Source organism: Macrotis lagotis, chromosome 1 (assembly GCF_037893015.1).
Source record: "Macrotis lagotis isolate mMagLag1 chromosome 1, bilby.v1.9.chrom.fasta, whole genome shotgun sequence".
Lineage (NCBI taxonomy): Eukaryota > Metazoa > Chordata > Mammalia > Peramelemorphia > Peramelidae > Macrotis > Macrotis lagotis.
In genome coordinates this window covers 491,058,927-491,082,823 of record NC_133658.1, presented here as the reverse complement: position 1 = coordinate 491,082,823, position 23,897 = coordinate 491,058,927, and the positions used below count along the sequence as shown (strand labels likewise).

At 33.9% G+C, this 23,897-nt stretch overlaps 1 protein-coding gene across 2 annotated transcripts in view; it reads left to right on the top strand.

The window, feature by feature from the left end:
• NRIP1 (nuclear receptor interacting protein 1) overlaps nt 1-23,897 on the top strand; it is a 156,076-nt gene that overhangs the window by 27,863 nt on the left and 104,316 nt on the right. For both annotated transcript variants that reach the window (XM_074213824.1, XM_074213823.1), the window contains exon 2: nt 22,138-22,252. The gene's annotated coding sequence lies outside the window, so the exon portion shown is untranslated. The remainder of the gene's footprint in view (nt 1-22,137; nt 22,253-23,897) is intronic.

Genomic DNA, 23,897 nt, shown 5'->3' with positions numbered 1-23,897 from the left:
AACTCATTTAATACTAAAAATTGGAATAAAGTGTAGGCATGGATGGAGCTACTTGTTTTTAATATCTTCAAAAGCATCTGTCCAAAACTAAAAGCAGTTCTCCTATGCAATGGTGATAAACCTAAACCTTTCATAACTAATCTGGGAGTAAAGAAAGGAATCATTAAAATTACATGAAATAGTTATAGAAATTCTGATGACTGCAATAACATGAGAAAAATTAAAGGGATTACTATCTCTATTTGCTGATAAGGTATACATAGAAAGACTTTAGGAAATAACAAAGATACTCATTGAGATATTTGATAGTTTTTTTAAACTGCAGACTACAAAATAAACCTCAAAAATCAAGACTATATATGTTTATGTAGAATAGAAAATGAAACCTTCATTCCAAATAGCTACAAAACATAACATATTTAGATATCAGCTTATCAAAGCACTTGTACAGATTCAGTTGCAAAGAACTCCTCAAAGAAATAACTTTAAAAAGTGTTAATAATATTCAGTGTTCATGTTTATGTTGTACTGATATAAACTTAACACTTTTAATGCTATGCCAATCAAATTTCCAATAGGCTATTTTTCAGACCTTGATAAAATGTTAATAAAATTCATTTGGGTGAATAAAAGATCTTGATAGAATATCAAGGGAAATGATAAAAAAAAAGTAGGGCTAAAGAAGGAATATCACTTTCAGTCCTCAGACCGCATGAAAGCAATAGTCATCAAAACCACTTGATTGTAGTTAAAAAAAATGGAAAGGTTGATTTGAACTGACTAGACTAGAGGAAAACAGAAACAATGAAACTCAGTAACCCAGTTTTTGATACATTTCAAAAGGAGTTTAACTTTAATATTAAAGATATTATAAAAAATTAAAGAGAAATAGGTTATACTTCTTAGATATGAGTAGGTGATATATTCTTTAAAAAGAGATAACATTTGAAATACATAACTTGGATCACTTGAAATGCTTTTTATGGACAATATTAATTGGGTAAGAAAAATAGTTGAATAAAAATATATCAAATTTCTCATATTTTGGGTTTGATATACAATATAAGTAAATAATTAGTAAATATAATCAAGATTATTACTCATTCCCAAATAAATAGTAAAAAAGAGTAAACAGTTTTCAAAAAAATTAAAGAACAATAACCACATGAAATAATCATTATTTAATAATGAACTTATAAAACAGAAAAAATTACAAATAAAAATAGGCATGAGGTTTTTTCTAATACCTGCAAAATGGCAAAAATGACCAAAAACTGGAAATTGTTAGTGGTGGGACAACAAGCAGGTAATCCTTTTTTCTGTTTATGCATTCTTTTGTCTGCCATATAACTGTATCAGGTTCTGATAATCATTTTTGTCTTCACTTTATTGTGAATTTTGTTCATTTGATTTTTCTTTTTAATTAGTTTGGCTAAAGGTTTTCAATTTTGAAAATCTTTTCAAGTAACAACTTTTAGTTAGTTTTCAGTTTTATGGTTTTCATTTTATTTTTCATCAAATTTTCAATATTCCCTATATCATGTCTTTTGGGGGGGGAGAATTTATTTGTGACTTTCTAATTTTTAAAATGCTGCATATTCAATTCAACAATCTTCTTTTTCCATTTTAATAGGTTCCTCCCCCTCCAAAAATAAAATTTTTCCTTTGAGCATTGTTTACTGCATCCCAGAAATTTTGATATATTGTTTCATGCATTATTATTGACTTTCATTCAGTTGGCTTTCTATAACTTGTTCTTCATCACACTCATTATTAAGGAATTTGTTTTTAAGTCTCCAATGTCTTTTGTGTTTCATGAGCTGATTACTCATTTTATTGCTTTATGCTTTTTTATAGGATGCCATCCGTATTTCTTCCTTTTTACATTTAAGCAGTTTCTGGGGCACCTTTTTATTATTTTAACACTTTATTTTAACACTCTAAATGAGGAGCATTAAAATCTTGCAGTTAATTTTTCCTTTATGAAGTTAGATGCTGTTGCATTTGGAGCATATCATTTTAATCTTGGTTTATTCTCCATGGTTTCTTAAATATTGCTTTTTAAATTCCTAATTATAGTTTGAATTTTTGTTTTTGCTCTTTCTGATAGCATGCTTGAAACTAACTTGGATTCTCTTTGATTTTGTTTTTGTGTTTTAGTGTTTAAATTCCTCTATCTTATAAATTCTTTTAAAACAGTCTTTCCCATAAGCTATTTTTCATTTGACAATTCCCCCCCCCTTATCAGCCTTATTTACTTTTGGAATTCACATATTCCCCCCCCCCCCATTTTAAAATCTATTTTCCTTTCCTCCTCTCTTCTTTGATTTCTTCTGTTTTTTTTAAGTTTTTTTTTCCCTAAGGATCTATTTGCTTTTCATTTTTCTTCCTTTTCTAAATTCATTCATTGATTCATGAAATGAATTCCTTTAGTATCCTCTTTGTGTTAACTCATGGAATTAAAATTTTACAATACAATTGAGTTCCCTCTTCTATCCAATTCTGCAGTCATTTTTTCTTCATTCTTAAAAACTTTTGATTAATGAGCTTAGATAGATAGCAAATTAATAAATAACCCAATAATTGATTTCCCTGTGTCCCAATTTATGCAGACCAGTTCTACATATTCATTGTTGTTCATATTGTAAACTCCCTATGTGCTGATTATCTGCTGGAGCTCTAGTTTTCCTTTTGCAAAGATAAAATGTAGACCATGAAGCCACAACTCCCATAGAGGAAGTTAGTAACCTTCTTTCATTCTTTCTTTGCCATTTCTCATTCTCCTGAAACTTAAGGATGTTGTGCCATCCGATTCTTCATGACCCAGTTTGGGAGTTTTCTTGTCAAAGATACTAGATTGGTTTGCCATTTCCTGCTTCAGTTAATTTTACAGATGAGGAAACTGAGGCAAACAAAGTTAAGTGATGTATTCAGGGTTATCCAGGTTGATTTTGGGGGTTGGATTTGAACTCAGGTCCTCTTAATTCCAAGCACAGTGATTTTTCATGCCACATAGTTGCCCTATCTTCAGGTTAGTCTTTCCATATTATTTTTCCCCCCTCTCAGTTCTCTCCTAGGTTCCTATCTATGCTTGTTTCCCTGTTGAGTTTGATGTTTTTCTACATCAAGCTGTGTAGGAAAGCTGTGTTTATTGCCATCCTTTGTCTCTTTCAGGTAAGAATGACATCCTTCTGATGATTACTCACCTACCTTTCTTGTTTATAAATTCTTCTCCTGTATCAGTGAAAAGTAATAGAATTTTCCTCTCCCCTTTCCCTCCTTTTTTACATTACTGTAGTCTGCCCCTGCCCTCCCACAACTTTTACTCTTTTGAAAACAGAGCAGAACCAATTCACCCCAGGACCTCAGTTTTCTTGTTTAAGAAATATTTTAATATCAATACTCTTGGGATGGCTAGGTGGGGCAGTGGATAGAGCACCAGCACTGGAGTCAGGAATACCTGAGTTCAAATCTGGCCTCAGAAACTTAATAATTACCTAGCTGTGTGATCTTGGACAAGCCATTTAACCCCATTGCCTTGCAAAAAAAAAAATCAATACTCTCATTATTCTTTGAAGACATTAAGGTTCTGTGTTTCTTCTCTATCTTTGAACAGTCTTCCAGGTCAGTTTTTTCTATTAGTTATTTTATTGATTCTATTTTTTCAGCCTTTTGACTTTATTTTCATATTTCTTTCTGTTTTATGGGAACACTGAATTTTGTTTGGTCTATTCTAGTTAGGTAAGGTTTACTTCTTTGTGTTCTAAGCTATTTCTTTTCTCCTCATTCATTCTTCTTGCCTCTTAATTTCATTTTTCATCTTGTTTCATTTCTCTTATGTATTCATGTAATCCTTGAGGGAAATTCAATTCTTTTAACCTTTGATACGCTGGTTGCATTTGCTATAGTGCTTATTTCTTCTTTTTGATCTGTCTCTATATTTTCCACAATAGCTTATGCTGACTAGTTTTTTCAGTGATTGTCTCCTATTTAAGTGCATAGGATATTGTGTATGGAAACTAAAAGCTCTACCTTTCCCTGTTATTTATGAGAAACATTAGATTTATTTTGAAAAAAATTAGGGAATCCTCAGATGATCTTGATTTGTTGTTGCTTTGGTAAATGTAAATCTTATTCAATGTACTGTTTTGTTTAAATATATTTATAGCTTAATTTCTTTGAAATTTAATTATGTCTTAGATTTTTTCAAGTTCTAAGAGGGATACTTCAAGATACTGTATGTGTACTTTAGGAAATATAAGACAGTATCATTACCTGGTAACTTATTTAGTAAACTTGATAAAAAATGGATGCTTGTAACCTTATTTTCTCTGGGAATGACTTTTAAAAATAAAATTTTATTTTCTCTCCAGTCCTATGTAAAAACAATTTGAACTTTTTAAAAGATTTGAGTTCCAGACCTCTTCCCTAAAACAGTAAGCAGTATATGTTTTAATTTTTTTCCAGTTTCATGTAAAGATGTTTCCACTTTCATTTTTTGTGACATTTTGGGTTCAACATATTTTTCCCTTTTCCTTTCTCCCCTTGACAGTGAAGCAACCTGATAGAGGTTATACATGTACAAGTATGTTAAGTATATATCCATAGTCATCTTGTTATGAATGAAAAATCAAAACAAAAGGGAAAAAGGACCACAAGAGGGGGAAAAATGTAAAAAAAAAAATTTAAAAATTGAAACTAGTATACTTTGGTCTTCATTCAGACTCCATAGTTCTTTCTCTGGATGTGGATGGTATTTTCCATCAGAAATCTTTTGGAATTGTATTTGCATTGTACTACTGAAAAGAGCAGTCTACCAGATGTTAATTACACAGTGTTGCTGTTAATAATTACGATGATGATGCTCTCTTTGTTTCTGCTCAGTTCACTCAGCATCAGTTCATGCAAGTCTTTCCAGACTTTCTAAAGTCTGGCTGCTCATGATTTTTTTTTTTAGTTTTTCTTTTTTTTAGTGCTCATGATTTCCTATAGAATAGTAGTACTCCATCATATTCTTATACCACAGTTTGTTCAGCCATTCCCCAAATGTTGGGCATCCCCCTCCAGTTTCCATTTTTATGATTTCTTTGAGATACAGACCTAGTAGTAGCTGGATCAAAGGATATAAACAGTTTTATTGTCCTTTGTGCATAGTTCAAATTGCTTTCTAAAATGGTTAGATCAGTTCACAACTCCATCTCAGTTTTTCCACGTCCCCTCTAACATTGATCATTTTCTTTTTTTGTCATAATGGCCAATCTGATCGGTGTGAGGTAGTACTTCAAAGTTGTTTTTATTTGTATTTCTCTAATCAATAATGATTTAGAGCATTTTTTTCCTATATAACTTTAGATAGCTTCATCTGAAAACTACTTTTCATATGCTTTGATCATTTATCAATTGGGGAATACCTTGTAGTCTTATAAATTTGACTAATTTCTCTATATTTTAGAACTGAATCTTTTATCGGAAATACTAACTGAAAATTTTCCTAGCTTTCTATATTGCTTCTACATTCCTTCTTGGTCACATTGGTTTTATTTGTGCAAAAAACTTTTTTAATTGATGTCCATTTTGCATTTTATAATGTTCTCTAACTCTTCTTGAGTCATAAACTCTCTTCTCCATAGATCTGAAAAGATACACTATTCCTTGTTCTACTAATTTGGCTCATGGTATCGCCCCTTTTATGTCTAAATCCTATGCCTATTTCAACTTCAGAGTCTTTGAGTTTATCAAACTGTAAATTATTATAGTTGTTTACTACTGTTTATTTCATTTCTAATCTATTCCACTGATCCACCCCTCCAAGACAGTTTCATTGACTGCTGCTTTATTATATAGTTTAAGATCTAGTACAGCCAGGCTTTCTTCCTTCTCATTTTTTCCCCTATCAATTCCCTTGATCTTCTCTATAAAACAATTTTTGATAGTTTGAAACGACACTGAATGTAATTTAATTTAGGTAGAATTGTCATTTTTATAATATTAGCCAGACCAACCATTGAACAATTGACATTTTTCCTATTGTTTAGATCTGGCTTTTTTGGAAATTGTTTTGTAATTGTGTTCATATGATTTTTGGGATTTTCTAGGCAGAAAAATTCCCTAGTATTTTTGTTGTCTATGTTACTTTAAATGGATTTTTTTTTCTATCTCTTGCTGCTGGGCTTTGTTGTTCAGAAATGCTACTGATGGTAATATATAGAAAAAATGCTGATAGTGGGTTTATTTTGTATCCTGCAACCTTGCTAAAGTTGCTAAATGTTTCAAGTAGTTTTTTAGTTGATTTTCTAGGATTCTCTCAGTTTACCATCATATCGTAAACATAGAATTCTGTTTCCTTAATACCTATTCTAATTCCTTCAATTTCTTTTTCTTCTATTATTGTTAAAGTTAGCATTTCTACTAGTTTTAAATGGATGCTTGTTTTGCTTCTGATCTTAATTTCGAATGTCTCTAGCTTATTATCTCTAGTACCCATAATGCTTTCTGATGATTTTAGATACTGTTCATCATTTTAAACAAAATTCCATTTATTCTTATCTTCTCTAGTGATTTTATTATGAATGGGTTCTCTATTTTTAAATTTATTTTTGAAGTTTATAGATTTTCCCCTAATCTCGCTTCCCTCCTCCTCAACCCCCAACAGAAGGCAGTCTTTACATTGTTTACATGCTATACATTGATCTAAATTGAATATATTGAGAGAGAAATCATATCCTTAAGGAAAAATAAAATAAAGTATAAGAGATAGAAAAACTGCATAAGATAACTTTTTTTTTTAAATTAAAGGTAATAGTCTTTGGCCTTTGTTCAAACTCCTCAATTTTTTCTCTGGATACAGATGGTATTCTCTTTCGCAGATAGATACCAGAATTGTCCCTCATTGTTGCATTTATGAAATGAGCAAGTCCTTTTAGATTATCATCAGCCCCATGTTGCTGTTAGGGTGTACAGTGTTCCTCTGTTCTGCTCTCAGCATCAGTACATGTCAATCCCTCTAGGCTTCCCTGAATTCCCATCCCTCCTGGTTTCTAACAGAAAAATAGTTCCGTAACATATATTTACCACAATTTGTGGTATTCCCCAGTTGATGGAAATTCACTCAATATCCAATTCTTTGCCAACACAAACAGGGCTACTATGAATATTTTTATACAAGTGATGTTTTTACCCTTTTCCATCATCTTTTCTGGGTATAGACCCAGTGGTATTGCTGGATCAAAGGGTATGCACATTTTTATTGCCCTTTGGGTGTAATTCCAAATTGCTCTCCAGAAAGGTTGGATGAGTTCACAGCTATACCAACAATGTATTAGTGTCCCAGCTTTCCCATATCCCTTCCAACATTGATCATTGCCCTTTCTAGTCATATGGCCATTTCATGGCCAGTCTGAGAGGTGTGAGGTGGTACCTCAGAAATGTTTTAATTTGCATTTCTTTAATAATTAGTGATTTAGAGCAGTTTTTTTATATGATTATGGATTGCTTTGATTTCCTCAATGGTAAATTGCCTTTGCATATCCTTTGACCATTTGTCTATTGGGGAATGGCTTGTTTTTCTATAAATTTGACTCAGTTCTTCATATATTCTAGAAATGAGTCCTTTGCCAGAAATACTAGTTGTAAAAATTGTTTCCCAGTTTACTACATTTCTTTTGATCTTGGTTACAGTGGTTTTGACTATGCAAAAGCTTTTTTTAATTTAATGTAATCAAAATTATCTAGTTCATTTTTTTGTTTTTATTTTTTTATTTTTTTAATTTATTTTTTATTCTCATTTTGTACAAATGTTTTTCTTTACATTAATAAAATATACTTGTTTACAAGTAAACAAAATACCCCTTCCCCCATGAATATAGATAGACTTGCTTGGGCAAAAAAGTAAAGGGGGAGAAAAAAAATTAAAATTAAAAAAAATAATAGTAATAATTGTAGGTATGGCCAGGTGGTGCAATGGACGAAGCACCAGCCCTGGAGCCACGAGCACCCGAGTCCATATCCAGCCTCGTAAACCCAATAATCACCCAGCCATGTGACATGCAAGCCACCCGATCCCCACTGCCCTGCAAAAACCAAAAAGAAGAAAAAAAAAGACCCAAAATGAAATAAAATAGTAATAATAGTAGGGGTGGCTGGGTGGCAGACAGCATTAGCCCTTGAGCCAGGAGCACCTGGGTCCGAATCTGGCCCCAGACACCCAATGATCACCCTGCTATGTAGCCCCAGCCAGGCCACCCAGCCCCACTTGCCCTGCACCCTCCCCCAAGTAATAATAACAAAAAATGTGTTTCAGTCTTTGTTCCAACACCATCAACTCTGTCGTGAGTGGATCACATTCTTTATGATAAGTCTATCACAAAAGTTACTTCCATATTTTTCCAACGTTGCCATTGCTGATCGCAACTCCCTCCTTTCTTATTTCTCCACTACCACGTACTATATTTTCTCTCTCCTTTCACTCTGACTCTGCTGTAGGGTCGCTAAGTGGCGCAGCAGACAGATCCCTGGTCCTGGGGCCAAGAAGCCCTGAGCCCCCATACCACCCCTTAGGCCCAGAATCCACCTGGCCCTATGGTCCTGGGCAGGCCATCCAATCCCAGCCCCTTGCAAGAAGTAAAAAAAGAAAATGTGTTATATCTGACCACTGTCCCCCCATGGTCGATCCTCTCCTCCTTTATTCACATCCCCACCCCTTCCCCCTGCTCCCCCCTCCTTCTTACTTCAGATGCCTATACCCCATTGAGTATATTTGCTGTTTCTTCTCCTAGCCATCTCTGATGAGAGCAAAGGTTCCCTCATTCCCCCTTGCCTCCCCCCTTCCATATCATTGCAATAGCTCATTGTAATAAAAAAAATCTTATTATGTGAAATAGCTTGGACTATTCATCCTCTCCTTTTTCTTTCTCCCATTCCATTTCCCTTTTTTTTATTGACTCCATTTTTACACCATATTTTATCTTCGAATTCAGCTTTCTCCTGTGCTTCAACTGTAAAAGCTCCCTCTGCCTGCTCTATTAACTGAGATGGTTCATATGAATATTATCAGTATCATTTTTCTATACATGCAGTTCATCCTCATTAAGTCACTCTCCTACAATCTCCATGCTTCACCTGAGTCCTGTATCTGAAGATCAAACCTTCTGTTCAGCTCTGGCCATTCCAAAAGGAACCTTTGAAATTCCCCTGGTTCATTGAAAATCCATCTTTTTCCTGGAAGAGGACATTCAGCCTTGCTGGGTAGTTCATTCTTGGCTGCATTCTAAGCTCTTTTGCCTTCTGGTATATTCCAAGCCCTACGAGGTTCCAATGTAGTTGCTGCTAAGTCCTATGTGATCCTGACGGCAACTCCACGATATTTGAACTGGGTCCTTTTGGCTGCTTGTAATATTTTCTCTTTGACTTGGGAGTTCTGGAACTTGGCTATAATATTCCTGGGGGTTGGTTTTTGGGATCTCTTTTTCGGGGGGGATGGGTGGATTCTCTCCATTTCTATTTTGCCCTCTACTTCTAGAATATCAAGGCAATTTTCCTGTAGTAATTTTTTGAAAATGATGTCAAGGCTCTTTTTCTGATCATGACTTTCAGGTATTCCAATGATTTTCAAATTATCTTTCCTAAGTCTGTTTTCCATATCAGTTGTTTTTTCAATGAGATATTTCACATTTTCTTCTAATTTTTCATTTTTTTGGTTTTGAAGTATTGATTCCTGATTTCTGGTAAATTCATCAATCTCTATGAATTCTATTCTTTGTCTGAAGGATTTATTCTCCTCAGAGAGTTTTCTTATCTCTTTTTTCCATCTGGCCAATTTTGCTTTTTAAAGCATTCTTCTCCTCAATAACTTTTTGAACTGTTTTATCCATTTGACCTAAGCTGGTTTTTAGCATGTTATTTTCTTCAGCATTTTTTTGGATTTCCTTGACTAAGCTGCTAACTTCATTTTCATGTTTTTCCTGCATCTCTCTCCTTTCTTTTCCCAGTTTTTCTTCCAACTCCCTCATTTGATTTTCAAAGTCTTTTTTGAGCTCTATCATAGCCTGAGCCCAATTTCTGTTTTTCTTGGAGTCTTTAGATGCAGGAGCTTGTGCTTCCTCATCTTTGAGTATTTTGATCCTTCTTGGGCTCATTTGCAAAATATTTCTCAGTGGTCTTCCTCTTGTTTCTTTGTTCATTTTCCCAGCCTAAGCCTGTTTTTTGGGGGTGCTTCCTGAGTTTTTGGGACACTCCCACAAGGGTCTCAGTGTGTGAGGCTCTGTCCTCCCTCCTGGTCTGTGAATGACCATAAGCGCCCCCCTCTGCCACAGGGCTGAGGTGGGGGGGGGGGGCCCTGCTGTTCTATGCGGGGGCCTAGACTGTGATCAGGATCTGAATGTGGTCAGAGCCCAGGCGTCCTGTTCCAGGGGCAGAGGACAGAGCTCTGCAGACTCTCTCTCCTCACTCCCCTCCCTCAGCTCAATGGGCTCATGCCCTGGGGGCTTCTGCTTATGAGCTCCACCTGCTTCTGTTTCTGGGTCTAGGCTGAGGAAAGACCATGCTGCTTGCTGTGTGCCCTGAGGGCTGGGCTCCACATGCTCGCTCTGGCAGAGGTCCCCCGCTGTTTCCCCACTTTGTGCTGGTGCTCCCCGGGATGCAGCTCAGGAGACTCCCCCGCTGCTGTGAGCTGAGGCCCCCAGCGCCCTGGGGCTGCTCCGGGAGGCTTACGTTCTTTGGCTCTGGCAGGCCTCCGGCCCCGGGGAGCAGAGCCTTTCTTCTCTTTTCCAGGTTACCTTGAGTAGGAGAACTGCCTCACAGGGTCCCTTTGTGGGTTCTGTCTCTCGAAAGTTTAGTTAGAGTCCTTAGTTTATGAGTTTTTATCAGAGAGCTCCTAAGACTTGATCCCTTCATGTCGCCATCTTGGCTCCGCCCCCCCAGGTGTCTCTAGTTCGTTTTTAATGTTATTCTCCATCTCTTCCTTGGCCATAAACTGCTTCCCTTTCCATAGACCTGATTGGTAATCTATTCTTTGATCTCCTAGTTTGCTTGTAGTATTGGTTTTTTTTGTTTGTTTAAATCCTGTGTCCATTTTGATCTTATCTTGGTATAGGGTGTATCCAAGGTTCTGCCATACTAACTTCCAATTTTCCCAACAGTTTTTATCGAAGTGAAAGTTTTTTGTCCCAAAAGCTGGATTCTTTGGGTTTATCAAACAGCAGATTACTATAATCATTTCTGGCTCTTGCAACAAGTGTATTCCACTGATCCACTACTCTTTTTATTGTCTGAAGTTATTTTGAATGGGATTTCTCTTTCCAGCTCTTGCTGCTGTATCTTGCTAGTAATACATAGAAATGCTGAGGATTATGTGAGGTTTATTTTATAATCCTCCAAGTTTGCTTAAGTTGCTAATTATTTCTAGTAGTTTTTTAGATGATACTTTAGGATTCTCTAGGTATACCATCATGTTATCTACAGAGAGTGAGAGTTTTGTTTCTTCCTTTCCAATTCTAATTCCTTCAATTTCTTTTTTTTTTTTCTCTTATTGCTGAAGCTAACTTTTCTAATGCAATATTGAATAGTAGTAGCTTATCCCCACTATGTATAATGCTTGTTGATGGTTTCCGTTAGATACTGCACATCATTCTAAGGAACAATCCGCTTATTCCTATGCTCTCTAGTGTTTTTAGTAGGAATGGGTGTTGTATTTTGTCAAAGACTTTTTCAATATCTATTGATATAATCTTGATTTCTGAGAGATTTGTTATTGTTACAGTTAAACTAACATTTTTCATAATATCAAATCAACCCTGCATTCCTTGGATAAATCCTGCTTAGTCATAATGTATTATCCTAGTGATAACTTAATGTAATTGCTTTGCTAAGATTTTTGCATCTATATTCATTAGGGAGATAAGTCTATAATTTTCTTTCTCTGTTTTGGCTCTTCTTGGTTTAGGTATCAGCACCATGTTGGAGTCATAGAAAGATTTAGTCAAGAGTTCTGTCCTCACCTATTTTGCCAAGGAGATTATATAGAATTGGCACCAATTGCTCCTTAATTGTTTCATAGAATTCACTTGTGACTCTGGCCCTGGAGATTTTTTTTCTTAGGAAGTTCAATAATGGGTTGTTGAATTTCTTTTTCTGAGGTAGGGTTATTTAAGTATTTAATTTCCTCTTTATTTAACCTGGGCAACTTATATTTTTGTAAATCATCTATTTCACTTAAATTTTCAAATTTATCAGCATATAGTTGGACAAAATAATTCTGCATTGTTACGTTAATTTCCTCCTCATTGATGGTGAGTTCACCTCTTTTATTCATGGTACTGGTAATTTGGTTTTCTACTCAATTTTTTTTTAAATCAAATTAACCAGGGGTTTATCAATTTTATTTTTTTAAAAAACCAACTCTTGGTTTTATTTATTAATTCAATAGTTTTTTTGCCTTCAGTTTTATTGATTTCTCCTTTAATTTTTAGAATTTCTAATTTGGTATTTATTTGGGGATTTTCAATTTGTTCTTCCTCTAATTTTTTTAGTTGCATGTTTAGTTCATTGATTTCTTCTTTCTCCAATTTATTCATGTAAGCGTTTAAAAACATAATATATTCCCTGACAACTGCCTTGGCTGTATCCCATAAGTTTTTGTATGTTGTCTCATTATTGTCATTATCTAGGAGGAAATCATTAATTCTTTCTATAATTTATTGTTTGATCTACTGATTCTTTAAAATGAGGTTATTTAATTTTTGATTAGTTTTAGATCTGTCTCTCCTTGGCCCATTTTTTTTCCTTTTTGGTTTTTGCAAGGCAGTGGTGGTTAAGTGACTTGCCTAAGGTCACACATCTAGACCATTATTAAATGTCTGAGAACAGATTTGAACACAGGTCTTCCTTACTCCAGGGTCAATGCTCTATTTACTACGCTACCTAGCTGCCCCTCTCCGACCCATTTTTGCATGTGATTTTCATTGTATTATGATCTGAGAAGGATGTATTCACTATTTCTACCTTTCTACATGTGATTATTAGATTTTTATGTCCCAGTACATGCTCAATTTTTGTGTTAAATGCCATGTACTACAGGAAAAAAAAGTATATTCTCTTCTATACCCATTCAACTTTCTCCAAAGTTCTATCATGTCTAGGTTTTCTAACATTCTATTTACCTCCTTAACTTTCTTTTCCTTTATTTTACAGTTAGATTTATCTAAATCTTAGAGAGGGAGGTTGAGTTTTCCCACCAATAGAGTTTTGCTGTCTACATTTTCCTTTAACTCCAAAGTTCTCCCCTAAAAATGTGCATGCTATACCACTTGGTGCATACATATTTAGTATTGAAATTGCTTCATTGTCTATGGTACCTTTTAGGAAAATATAGTTTCCTTCCTTATCTCTTTTAACGAGATCTATTTTTGTAGCTCCTTTGTCTGAAGTAAGGATTACTACCCCTGCTTTTGTCACTTCAGCTGAAGCAAAATATATTTCGGTTCAACCTTTACTCTGTATCTCTCTGCTTTAAATGAGTTTCTTATTAGTAGCATATTTTAGGGTTCTGGTTTTTAATCCAGTCTGCTTGCTATTTGCTTATGTTTTTTGGGAGAGTTCATCCCATTCACTTCATTCATTCATTCATTCATTCACTTATTTATTTATTTATTTGGTGTTTGAAAGGCAAATGGGGTTAAGTGGCTTGCCCAAGGCCACACAGCTAGGTAATTATTAAGTGTCTGAGACCAGATTTGAACCCAGGGTACTCCTGACTCCAGGGCCAGTGCTTTATCTGTGCCACCTAGCCGCTCCATCCCATTCACTTTAAAGTTATAATTGCTAACTAACTCTTTATTGCCCTCCATGCTATCTTTCCTCTGTTCATATTTCCCCCCCTTTTTTCATTTTACCCATATTCCCCAGTATTTTGTTTCTAAATATAACCAACCTTCAGTGCGTTTCCCCCCTTGTATCCAAACCCCCCTCCCCTTTCTTTCCCCTTTCCCTTTGCCCCTTCTTCCTTCTGTTAGTTTCTCTTTTCCTTCCCCCTCCCCTTTCCCCTTTTAATATTTGAAAAGTAAGACAAATTCCTTAACTTAACTGAGTATATGTATGTTAACTTTAGGTCTTATCTAATGAGATTAAGATTCAGGAATTTCTCACCTCCTTTCCCTCCCCCCTCTATTGCAATAGGTCCTTTGTACCTCTTTATGTAATGTGATTCACCCCATTCAATCTCCTCCATTCTCCCATCTCTTTACTGTTCCCTTTTTTTAAGGAAATACTGTTTTTAATTCTTTCTATCAGTCACGGATAAGTCATGAGTGTCCATCACTTCTGGCTAAGCATATTCTCTCTAAAAGAGTTACAGTTCTCGAGAATTATGGCAATCTTTCTTCCAGGTAGGGATATAGCCAGTTTCATCTTATTGGATATTTTTTCTTTACCCCCCCTTTTTTTTTTTTTACCTTTTCCTGTGTCTCTTGAGTCTCTGGTTTGATGTCCAAATTTTCTATTTAGCTCTGGTCTTTTAATCAGGAACAGTTGGAAGTCTCCTATTTTGTTAAATGTTCATCTTTTTCCCTGGAAGAGAAGACTCAGTTTTGCCAGATAGTGGATTCTTAGCTGCATTCCAAACTCCCATTCTCTTAGTAATATCTCATCCCAGGCCCTTTGGTCCCATAATGTTGATGCAGTCAGGTACTATGTAATCCTTACTGTGACTCCTTGCTATCTAAATTTTTTCTTTCTGGCTGCTTGCAAGATTTTCTCTTTTATCTCATAGTTCTGGAATTTGACCACAATATTCCTTGGTGTTTTTATTTTAAGATCCCTTCCTGGAGGGGATTGATGTATTCTTTCAATAACTATTTTGCCTTCTGGTTCCATGATATCCAGGCAGTTTTACATCACTAAATCCTGTAATATTAAGTCCAGCCTTTTTCTCTTCAGTGTTTTCACAAAGCTCAGTAATTCTTAGATTGTCTCTTTTGGATCTATCCTTGAAGTGAGTAGTTTTGCCGATGAGTCATTTAACATTTTCTTCTTTTTTTTTTTTTTTTTTGATTTTTTGGTTTTGTTTAACAAAATTCTTGTCTCATGAAGTCATTACTTTCCACAGATTCCATTTTTTTTTTTAGAGAAAAAGTTTCTTCATTTAGCTTTTGCAACTCCTTTTCCAATTGGTCAATTCTGTTTTTGAAGGAATTTTCCATTTGCCCAAGTGTAGCTTTTAGAGAATTATTTTTTTTTGCATTTGCCCAATTGAGGATTTGAGAGAATTATTTTCTTTTTGTATTTGTCCAATGGTATTTCCCAAGGATTTGTTTTCTTGTTGCAAGATGTTAATTTTCTCTTCTGTGGTATTAATTTTCTCTTGAGTTTCTTTTCCCAATTTTTTCCAATTGATTTTAAAACTCCTTCCTGATTTATTCCAAGCAGTTTCTAGCCTGGAGATCAATTCATATTCTCCTCAGAAGTTCTAGATCTCTCTGGGTTAGGATCTTTGGTTTCAAAATAGTTTTCAAAGGGTCCTCACTTTCCACTGGCCTTTAATTTTTGTAGGATCTTGAGTTGGGGCTCACAGATGTTTGGTGTTGAGATCCCTAGAGGCTTTGCTCACTTGATTTAGTAACTCCAAGTGGGCTGTCCAGTAGGGGGTGCTCGTTGCTTTCTCTGGAGTGTCAGTGACCTTGATTTGAGACCCTCTCCTTAGGCCTGGAGGGGGTGAGGGGTGCTGCAGGGTCTTAATTATCCTCTAACAATGTGGACTGTGCCCTGGGGCAAGAATCTTTATCTCCCTTCATTTGAGGTAGCTCTGTGTCCCACACCTGAGCCTGGGGGGTGGGGCTGTGACTGTGACTGTGTTTGTTCTGGTAACAGGGCTCTGCTGAAAGTATGGAGCTCATGGCCCAAGCCTAGTGGATCAATGTCCAGCTAAACTCTGCAACTCTCTGTCATGGAACTTGCCCTCCAGCCCCACTGGGGCTCCTCAGACCTCTGCTCCCAAAGACTCTGTGGCTGATCTCATATTAGTTCCAGTCTCACCCAGCCCCTGCTGGCTCTCTGTTTTCTACCCCCAGCTTACTCACGATCCTCAGAGGCAGACCTTTTGGTAGATGTTCTTCTATCTTCTCTTTCTGGGTTTTGTTGATCAATTTTCTGTTGAGAGATTTTTCTTTCATATTATTTCTGAGGGGAAATCAGGAGACCTTAGTACAGTGCCTGTAATCTCTCTGCCATCTTGGCCAGAAGTTCATGGGTGCTGTAGTTTGTCAAAAGCTTTTTCAGCATCCATTGAGATAATAATAATATGACTTTTTAAAGTTTTGTTGTTGATATTGTCAGAAAGCAGTGATTGCTCTCCTAATTGAGCTAACTCTGCATTTGTAGTATAAATTCCACTGAACCATTGTATATATTATCCTACTGATAACTTGTGGAAATCTCTTTGCTGATACTTTATTTAAATTTTTTTTGTATCAATATTCTTTAGACAAATTGTACTATGATTTTCTTTTTCTGTTTTGTCTCTTCCTGATTTAGGTATCAGGAAGATATCAAAGGAATTTGGCAGAACTCCACCTATTTTTTCAAATATTTTATATAGAATTAGAAATATTTGCTTTATATATTCAGTAGAATTCTTTTGTAAATCCATTTGACTCTGGAGTTTTTTTTTCCTTAGGGAGTTCATTGGTGGCTTATTCAATTTCCTTTTCTGATATGAGGTTCAGTATTTTACTTCCTCTTCTCTTAATGTGAGCGATTTATATTTTTGTAAATATTCATCCCTTTCTCTTAGATTGCCAGATTTATTGACATAAAGGTGAGCAAAATAATTCTGAATTATTACTTTAATTTCCTCCTCCTTGGTGGTAAGTTCACCCTTTTCATTTTTGATACTGTTGGTTTATTTCTTTTTTAATCAGATTAACCAGTTTTATCTATTTTATTGATTTCTCTTAATTTTTTCTTTTTTTTCTTACTTTATAAATTCTATGTCTATAATCAGACAGTTCAGTCGTTTCTTAATTTCATTTTTATTACCTTTCCTTTGATTTTCAGAATTTCCAATTCACTATTTTATTGGGGATTTTTAATTTGTTCTTTTTCTAGCTTTATAAATTGCTCTCCCAATTTATTGAATTCCTCTTTCTCTATTTTGTTCATATAAGCAATTAGAGATACAAAATTTCCCCTATTTAACTGCTTTGACTGCATCCCACATGTTTTGGTATGTTGCCTTATTGTTGTCATTGTCTTGGATGAAATTATTATTTTTATGATTTGTTGCTGGATCCTCTCATTCATTAAATTCTTTTATTTACAGTAACTATTTAGTCTGTCTTTTCATAGCCCTTTATTACATTGAATTTTTATTGTATCATGATCTGAAAAGGTTGCATTTAATATTTTTGCCTTTTTGCATTTAATTAGGATGTTTTTATGCCCTAATACAAGGTCAGTTTTTGTGTTGGTGCTATATATATATACATCACTTAGAAAAAGATATATTCCTTTCCTTTCCATTCCCTTTCAATTTTTTTCCATAGGTCTGTCAGCTTTTACAAAATTCTATTTACCTCCTTAACTTCCTTCTTGTTTATTTTGTGATTAAATTTATCTGAGAGGGAGAGATTGAGGCCCCCCACAAGTATAGTTTTACTGTCCATGTCTTCATGCAACTCATTTAGCTTTTTTAAGAATTTGGAGTCTATACCAGTTTGTGCAAATATGTTTAGTATTGATATTATTTCATTGTCTGTGGTACCTTTTAGAAATATGTAGTTTAATTCCTTACCCCTTCTAATTAGATGTATTTTTGCTTTTCCTTTGTCCGTGTTCAGGATTGCTACCTGTTGTTGTTGTTTGTTTTGTTTTTACTTCAGTTGAAGCATACCTTCTGTTTCAGCCTTTTACCTTTACTTAAGGTGTATCCCTGCTTCAGATGTGTTTCTTATAAATAGTATATTGTAGAATCCTGATTTTTAATGTACTCTGCTATCTCCTTCTGTTTTATGAAAGATTTTTTCACATTCATAGATATGATTATAAACTCTCTATTACTCTCCATCTCCCACCCATTTATATTTTCCCTCTTCTTTTACCATATACCTCTTCACCAGTGTTTTGCTCCTGATAGCTGCTTCCCTCAACCTGCCCTTCATTCCTTGACCACCTCCTTCCCTTTCCCTCCCCCTTTCCCCCTATTCTCTGAAGGGTGAGATAAATTTCAAATACTGAGTGCAAATGTTAATCCTCTGAACCTAATCTGATGAAAATAAGATTCAAGTAATTCTGACCCCCGTCCTTTAGTTCTCTCTCCTGTAATATTCTTTGTGCCTCTTTGATGTGATGTAATTTATCCTATTCTGCCTTCCCCTTTCCTCTTTTCCCAGTACAATAATTTTTTAATGTCTTAATTTTATATTATCCCATCAATCTACTCATACCTACATTCTCTAAAATATACTTTTTTGTAATATGGATGCAATTTTCAATAATTAGAAGTATCATCCTCCCAATGTAGGGATGTGCAGTTTAATCCTATTGAGTAACATTCTTTTATTTTTTCCTTTTTTTATATTTCCCTTGAGACTCATGTTTGAAGATTGAATTTTCTGTTCAACTTTGGCCTTTTCATCAGAAAAACTCAAAACTCACCTATTTCATTGAATGTTCAGCTTTCTTCTGAAAGAGTATGCTCAGTTTTGCTGAATAGTTGATTCTTGGTTGTACTCCAAGCTCCTTTTTTCCTTCAGAATATCATATTCCATGTCCTGCATAATCCTGCCTGGCTTCTTGTTATTTGAATTGTTTCTTTCTGACTGCTTCCAATATTTTTCTTCTTGAAGTTTTCATTTTGGGATCTCTTTCAAGGACTGATCAGTAGATTCGTTCAAGTACATTTTACCTCATTATTCTAGCACATCAGGTCAGTTTTCTTTGATGATTTCAATGTCTCCCCCCCAACCCCCCCCCCAAAAGTGAAAAATCAGATAGCATTAGTTCTTTCTCTAGAATGAATCTAATCTCATAATGAATCTAATTGGATTGTCTTGGATCATTGTCTTGCTGAGAATAGTCAAGTTATTCAGGTTTTTTTTTTTTTTAATCAGATAATATTGCTGCTACTGTGTACAGTGTTCTGGTTTTGCTCATTTTATTTTGTATAATAATGTTCTATCACAGTCCCATTACAGTCCTTCCCCAAATGATGAGCATTACCTCAGAAAACTGCTATACATGTTTTTTTGTGTATATATATATATATATATATATATATATATATATATGTATGTATATGTATATATATATATATATATCCTTTTTGTTTTTTATCACTTTAGGATACAATTCTAATTTAGTATTTCTAGGTCAGATGGTATGCATAGTTTTATAGCCCTTTGGACCCAGTTCTAGATTGCACTTCCTAATGGTTGAATCTATTCACAATTCTACCAACCTCTGTCGAAGTTATTAGTGACTCAGTTTTCCCACATATCCCCCAACATTTGTGTTTTTCTTTTTCCTGTCATATTACTTAATCTGATAGGTATGAGGTTGTGCCTAGGAGTTATTTTAATTTGCATTTCTCTAATCAATTGTGATATTGTGCATTTTTCCATAAGACTATAGATAGCATTGATTTCCACCTGAAAACTGCTTATATTCTTTGACAATTTATCAGTTGCAAACTCCATTTATCAATTGACTCCATTCTTTATATATTTGATAAATTAGGCTTTTATTTAAAGATATTAAAAATCCCCCACCCCAGTTTTCTACTTTCCTTGTAATTTTGGTTGTGTTTATTTTTGCAAAAACTATCTAATTTTATATATATATATATATATATATATATATATTATATATGTGTGTGTGTGTGTGTGTGTGTGTGTATAATCAAGATGATCATTTTACAATTTGTAGCTTATTTAGTCCTAAATTCTTCCCTTACCCATAAATCTCATAAGTAAACCTAGTCCATGTTCTCCTAATTTACTTAAAGTATGGCCCTTTATATGTAAATGATTTTGATTTTGTTCTTATCTTGATATACAAAGTATGAGATGTTGGTTTGTACCTAGTTACCACACTGTTTTCCAGTTTTTCCAGCAGTTTTTCTCAAATAATGAGTGGCTGCTCCCAAAGTTTAGATCTTTGGGTTTATCAAACACTAGAGTACTATGATCATTTACTACTGTTTGTGCTCCAAATTTATTCTACTGATTCACCCACACTGTTTCTTAACTGTGTACTTGATTGTTTTTATAATTATTGTTTTATGATACAGTTTGAGATCTAGTATGGCTAGGTCACCTTTGTTCTTATTTATTTTAATTAATTCTCTTGGATATTCTTCCATATGAATTTTGTTATTTCTAACTATAAAATAATTTTTAGTTTTGATATGGCACTGTGGAAGTATTTTAAATTTAAGTAGAATTGTCATTTTTATTATATTAACTTGGCCTAACCTTGAGCAGTTAATATTTTTCCATTTGTTTAGATCTGATTATATTTTTATGAAAAATATTTTGTAATTTGTTCATGTAGTCTCTAGATTTGTACTGGCAGGTAGACTCACAAATATTTTATAAAATCTACAGTTATTTTAAATGAAATTTCTCAATTTCTTTGGACTATTACATAATCACATAAAAAAATTACACTCTCTCTGCTCTGAGGAGAATAAGCATAAATTTTCCATTTCTTGGTAATTGTCTTGCAAAGACAACCAGGTGGATGCCTGTGATGAATAGTGCCAGCCCCGAAGTCAGGATGAAGTGAGTTCAAATTTTTCCTTAGTCATTTATTAGCTCTATGACCCTGGCTAAGTCATTTACTCCTATTTACCTTAATTTGCTCATGTGTAATAAGAGATGGAAAAGCATGTCACTCCAGTATCTTTGCTAAGAAAACCCCAAGTGGAATCACAGAGTTGAACAAGATTAAACAGTCACCACAACAGATCTGTTCAGCATTTCAAAAGCTTGTAACTTTTGCATTGTAGTGATATTTATACTTAGGAAGCTAGTTCTAAGCAGAGTAGTTTAAATATTTAGCTAGTCTCCATAACTGAATCAGAAATTTTTAAGAATTTATATACTACACTTTGGATAATGGTAATTTCTAATCCTAAAATTTTCATTTTTATATTTAATTTTCCTTTATTCCATGAATTTGCAAGATACTAAATTGTCACTCTGGAAAAATTTCAAAGTAATATAATTAAAGTACTGTTTATCATCTAGCAGAGTAAAAAAGAAGCTGTTGCTGTGTATGGAAAGTGAATATAAGGTTAAATTTATTGCCTAAAGTGATCTAGTAATACTTTTATGTAGCTGCCTAAGAAAGTAATATTCAGAGAGTAAATAAGTGTATTTTTAAAATTATTTTTGTTTTTTATTTTAGTTTATGTTCACTGGAGAAATTTTCTAAGTTTCTCTTGTAACTAAGACCAACATTATCAGACTTAAATAGAAACATAACTGTGCCAACTGATATTGACTTGAGGAATCATAATTTAAATTAACATTTTGTTATGTTTATTTTGCTAAGTAATTCCTAATTATATTTCCATTTGGTACTTATGGTCCTTGATGACTTGGAGTTTGCTATCTCTGGCTAAGATCCTTCTCTATTCTTCCCCCAACCTCTTATTTCCTAAATCTAATGAAGGCTATTCTGGTTTTAATTAAGACTTTGGTGATAGTTGCACAGATTACATTCTTAGCTGCCTATAGGGTATGTGCCTGGCATGATTTTTCCTGATGCCTAGCTACAATGCTTAACTTGACTTAGGACCCTAAGAAAGAAGAGACCCGTAATCCTTGCTTGCCTGCTTAGTAGGGAGCTCTTCTCTCTCTCTCTCTCTCTCTCTCTCTCTCTCTCTCTCTCTGAGATTATTTTATGAGAGAATTATTGGCATGGATAAGAGTTAATTCCTAGACACAATTTCCCCTGTAGAGAATTAAAGTGAAATTATCTGTATAACTGCAATAATGATTATACTAATTTCATTACAGTTTCTGTGAAAAAGTGCTCTGTAAAATTTAAAATCTTACATAAATAAGACTTATTCTGAATGAATTATTGATCCTTTAAAGTAATAAACATGGCAAAATAACCTCAATCCTCCTCAAATTTTTTTAGGAGCTGTTGGGATTGGAAAGATTGACCCAGAGATGTGTTTATCCGTTGCCTGTAACTCTAATTGATACATGGTTTTCAACATTCATTATTTCAGCTACTGGGAGAAAATCAGAAGGTATGAAATTTTGAATTAGTAGTGGGAGAGTTATAATTTTATTATATTATTTATTTGACCATTGACTTCTAGGTTTTGTTAAATCTTATATGTCACTAGGAAAGAAATGTTTATTAATTATGTGATGAACTCTGAAGACTACTTTCAGTGATGATTCTTTGAATTTTATGTAAGTAGAAAGTATGTAGTGAGTAAGAAAAGCTGTTTCAAGTCTTGAAATTCCTTGCCTATGTTAGCACTTAAGCTCATAGAATTTTGTCTGTAGTATAAAACCATTTTGAAAGTGTTTTTTCGTTTATGGACAGTAAAACATAAATATATATTCAGGTAGGTTTAGAGTCTTTTTCTCCCTTGCCTAAATTCTTGGTTTATCATACTGTACTAGTGAAACTTCATTTTATATAGGATTTTGAGGGAACTCTTGCAGTAAACTTGATTTAAAAATGATTTTCTTTTAAATATTTACTACTAGTGATTCTAGAGAATATAAGGTTTTTTAAAAAGAAACATTTATCATTCCTTTGCTCTGAATACAAAAAGAAAAAATTACTTAAAGAATAAAATGTACTTTACTTCTAAATCCACATTTTCTTGATAGCTTTTGTTTTTAAATCATCTTAATTACTTAATTGTATGTTGATTGAACTGAGCCTTGAAGTGAACTAGGAGATAAAAGAAGTGTGGAAACAAGAACAGAGAACATCCTGGGCCTCTGAGATGGGAGATAAAATGTTTTGTATGGAGAATGTCAATTAGGTCATTTTGGTTTGAGTATACTGTGCTTGGGGATATATATATATATATATATATATATATATATATATATATATATATATATATAAGCATTTTGTAAAGAAATGCTAAAGCCATATTACTGCTAACAGAGTAGTAGAAATCTAAGTCAGATGGGGAATCTTTGAAGCTTCTTGCTAAGGGTGTGATCTGATTAGATGGTATTTCAGTTTGGGCATCTGTGGAAGATAGATGGGAATTATAACCTGTATCTGTAGTTATTAGCAAAACACTAGGATTTCTACTAAATGGAAAAAAGACACGCTGAAAGTTTTGAACAAAATTTACACTTTTATAAATTCAAATTTATTTTATTTTGACAAAATAATTTTTTTTAATCTTTCTGGAAAAGATGAGGTATCCTCCTGCCATTTAATATAAATATAGAAGAACCCAAAATATTAATTTCATTTTATTGTTATTTGCAATCAGATAAAGTATATTGCAAAGTATTAGCTTTTCCTGAAACCAGTTGTTTTCTTCTTTTTGAGAAAATAATAAAATCACTTATCTGTTAAAATTAAATTTTGAAAGGTATAAACTATTATGTAAAGCAGTTGTGGCAACAGTTCTGTTCTTTTTTGTTATTGTTTTATTTCAAATTATATATCCATTTGAGAATCCTTGACTGTGCCTTTTTTTCCAAAGAAGTATCAGAGAAATAAATTAAAATGATTAAGAAATTTCCATGAACAAGTAAAGTTAAGTATTTTGGTGTCATATATGATAGGAAGGTGAAGATAGACTGTTCATATGGCAAAGAATGATAGATAAATTACATGAATGACAGGGAAAAGTAAAGGAGGCCTCTAAAATGTTGGATGAATCTTGTTAAAAATGGTTTGTGAATACT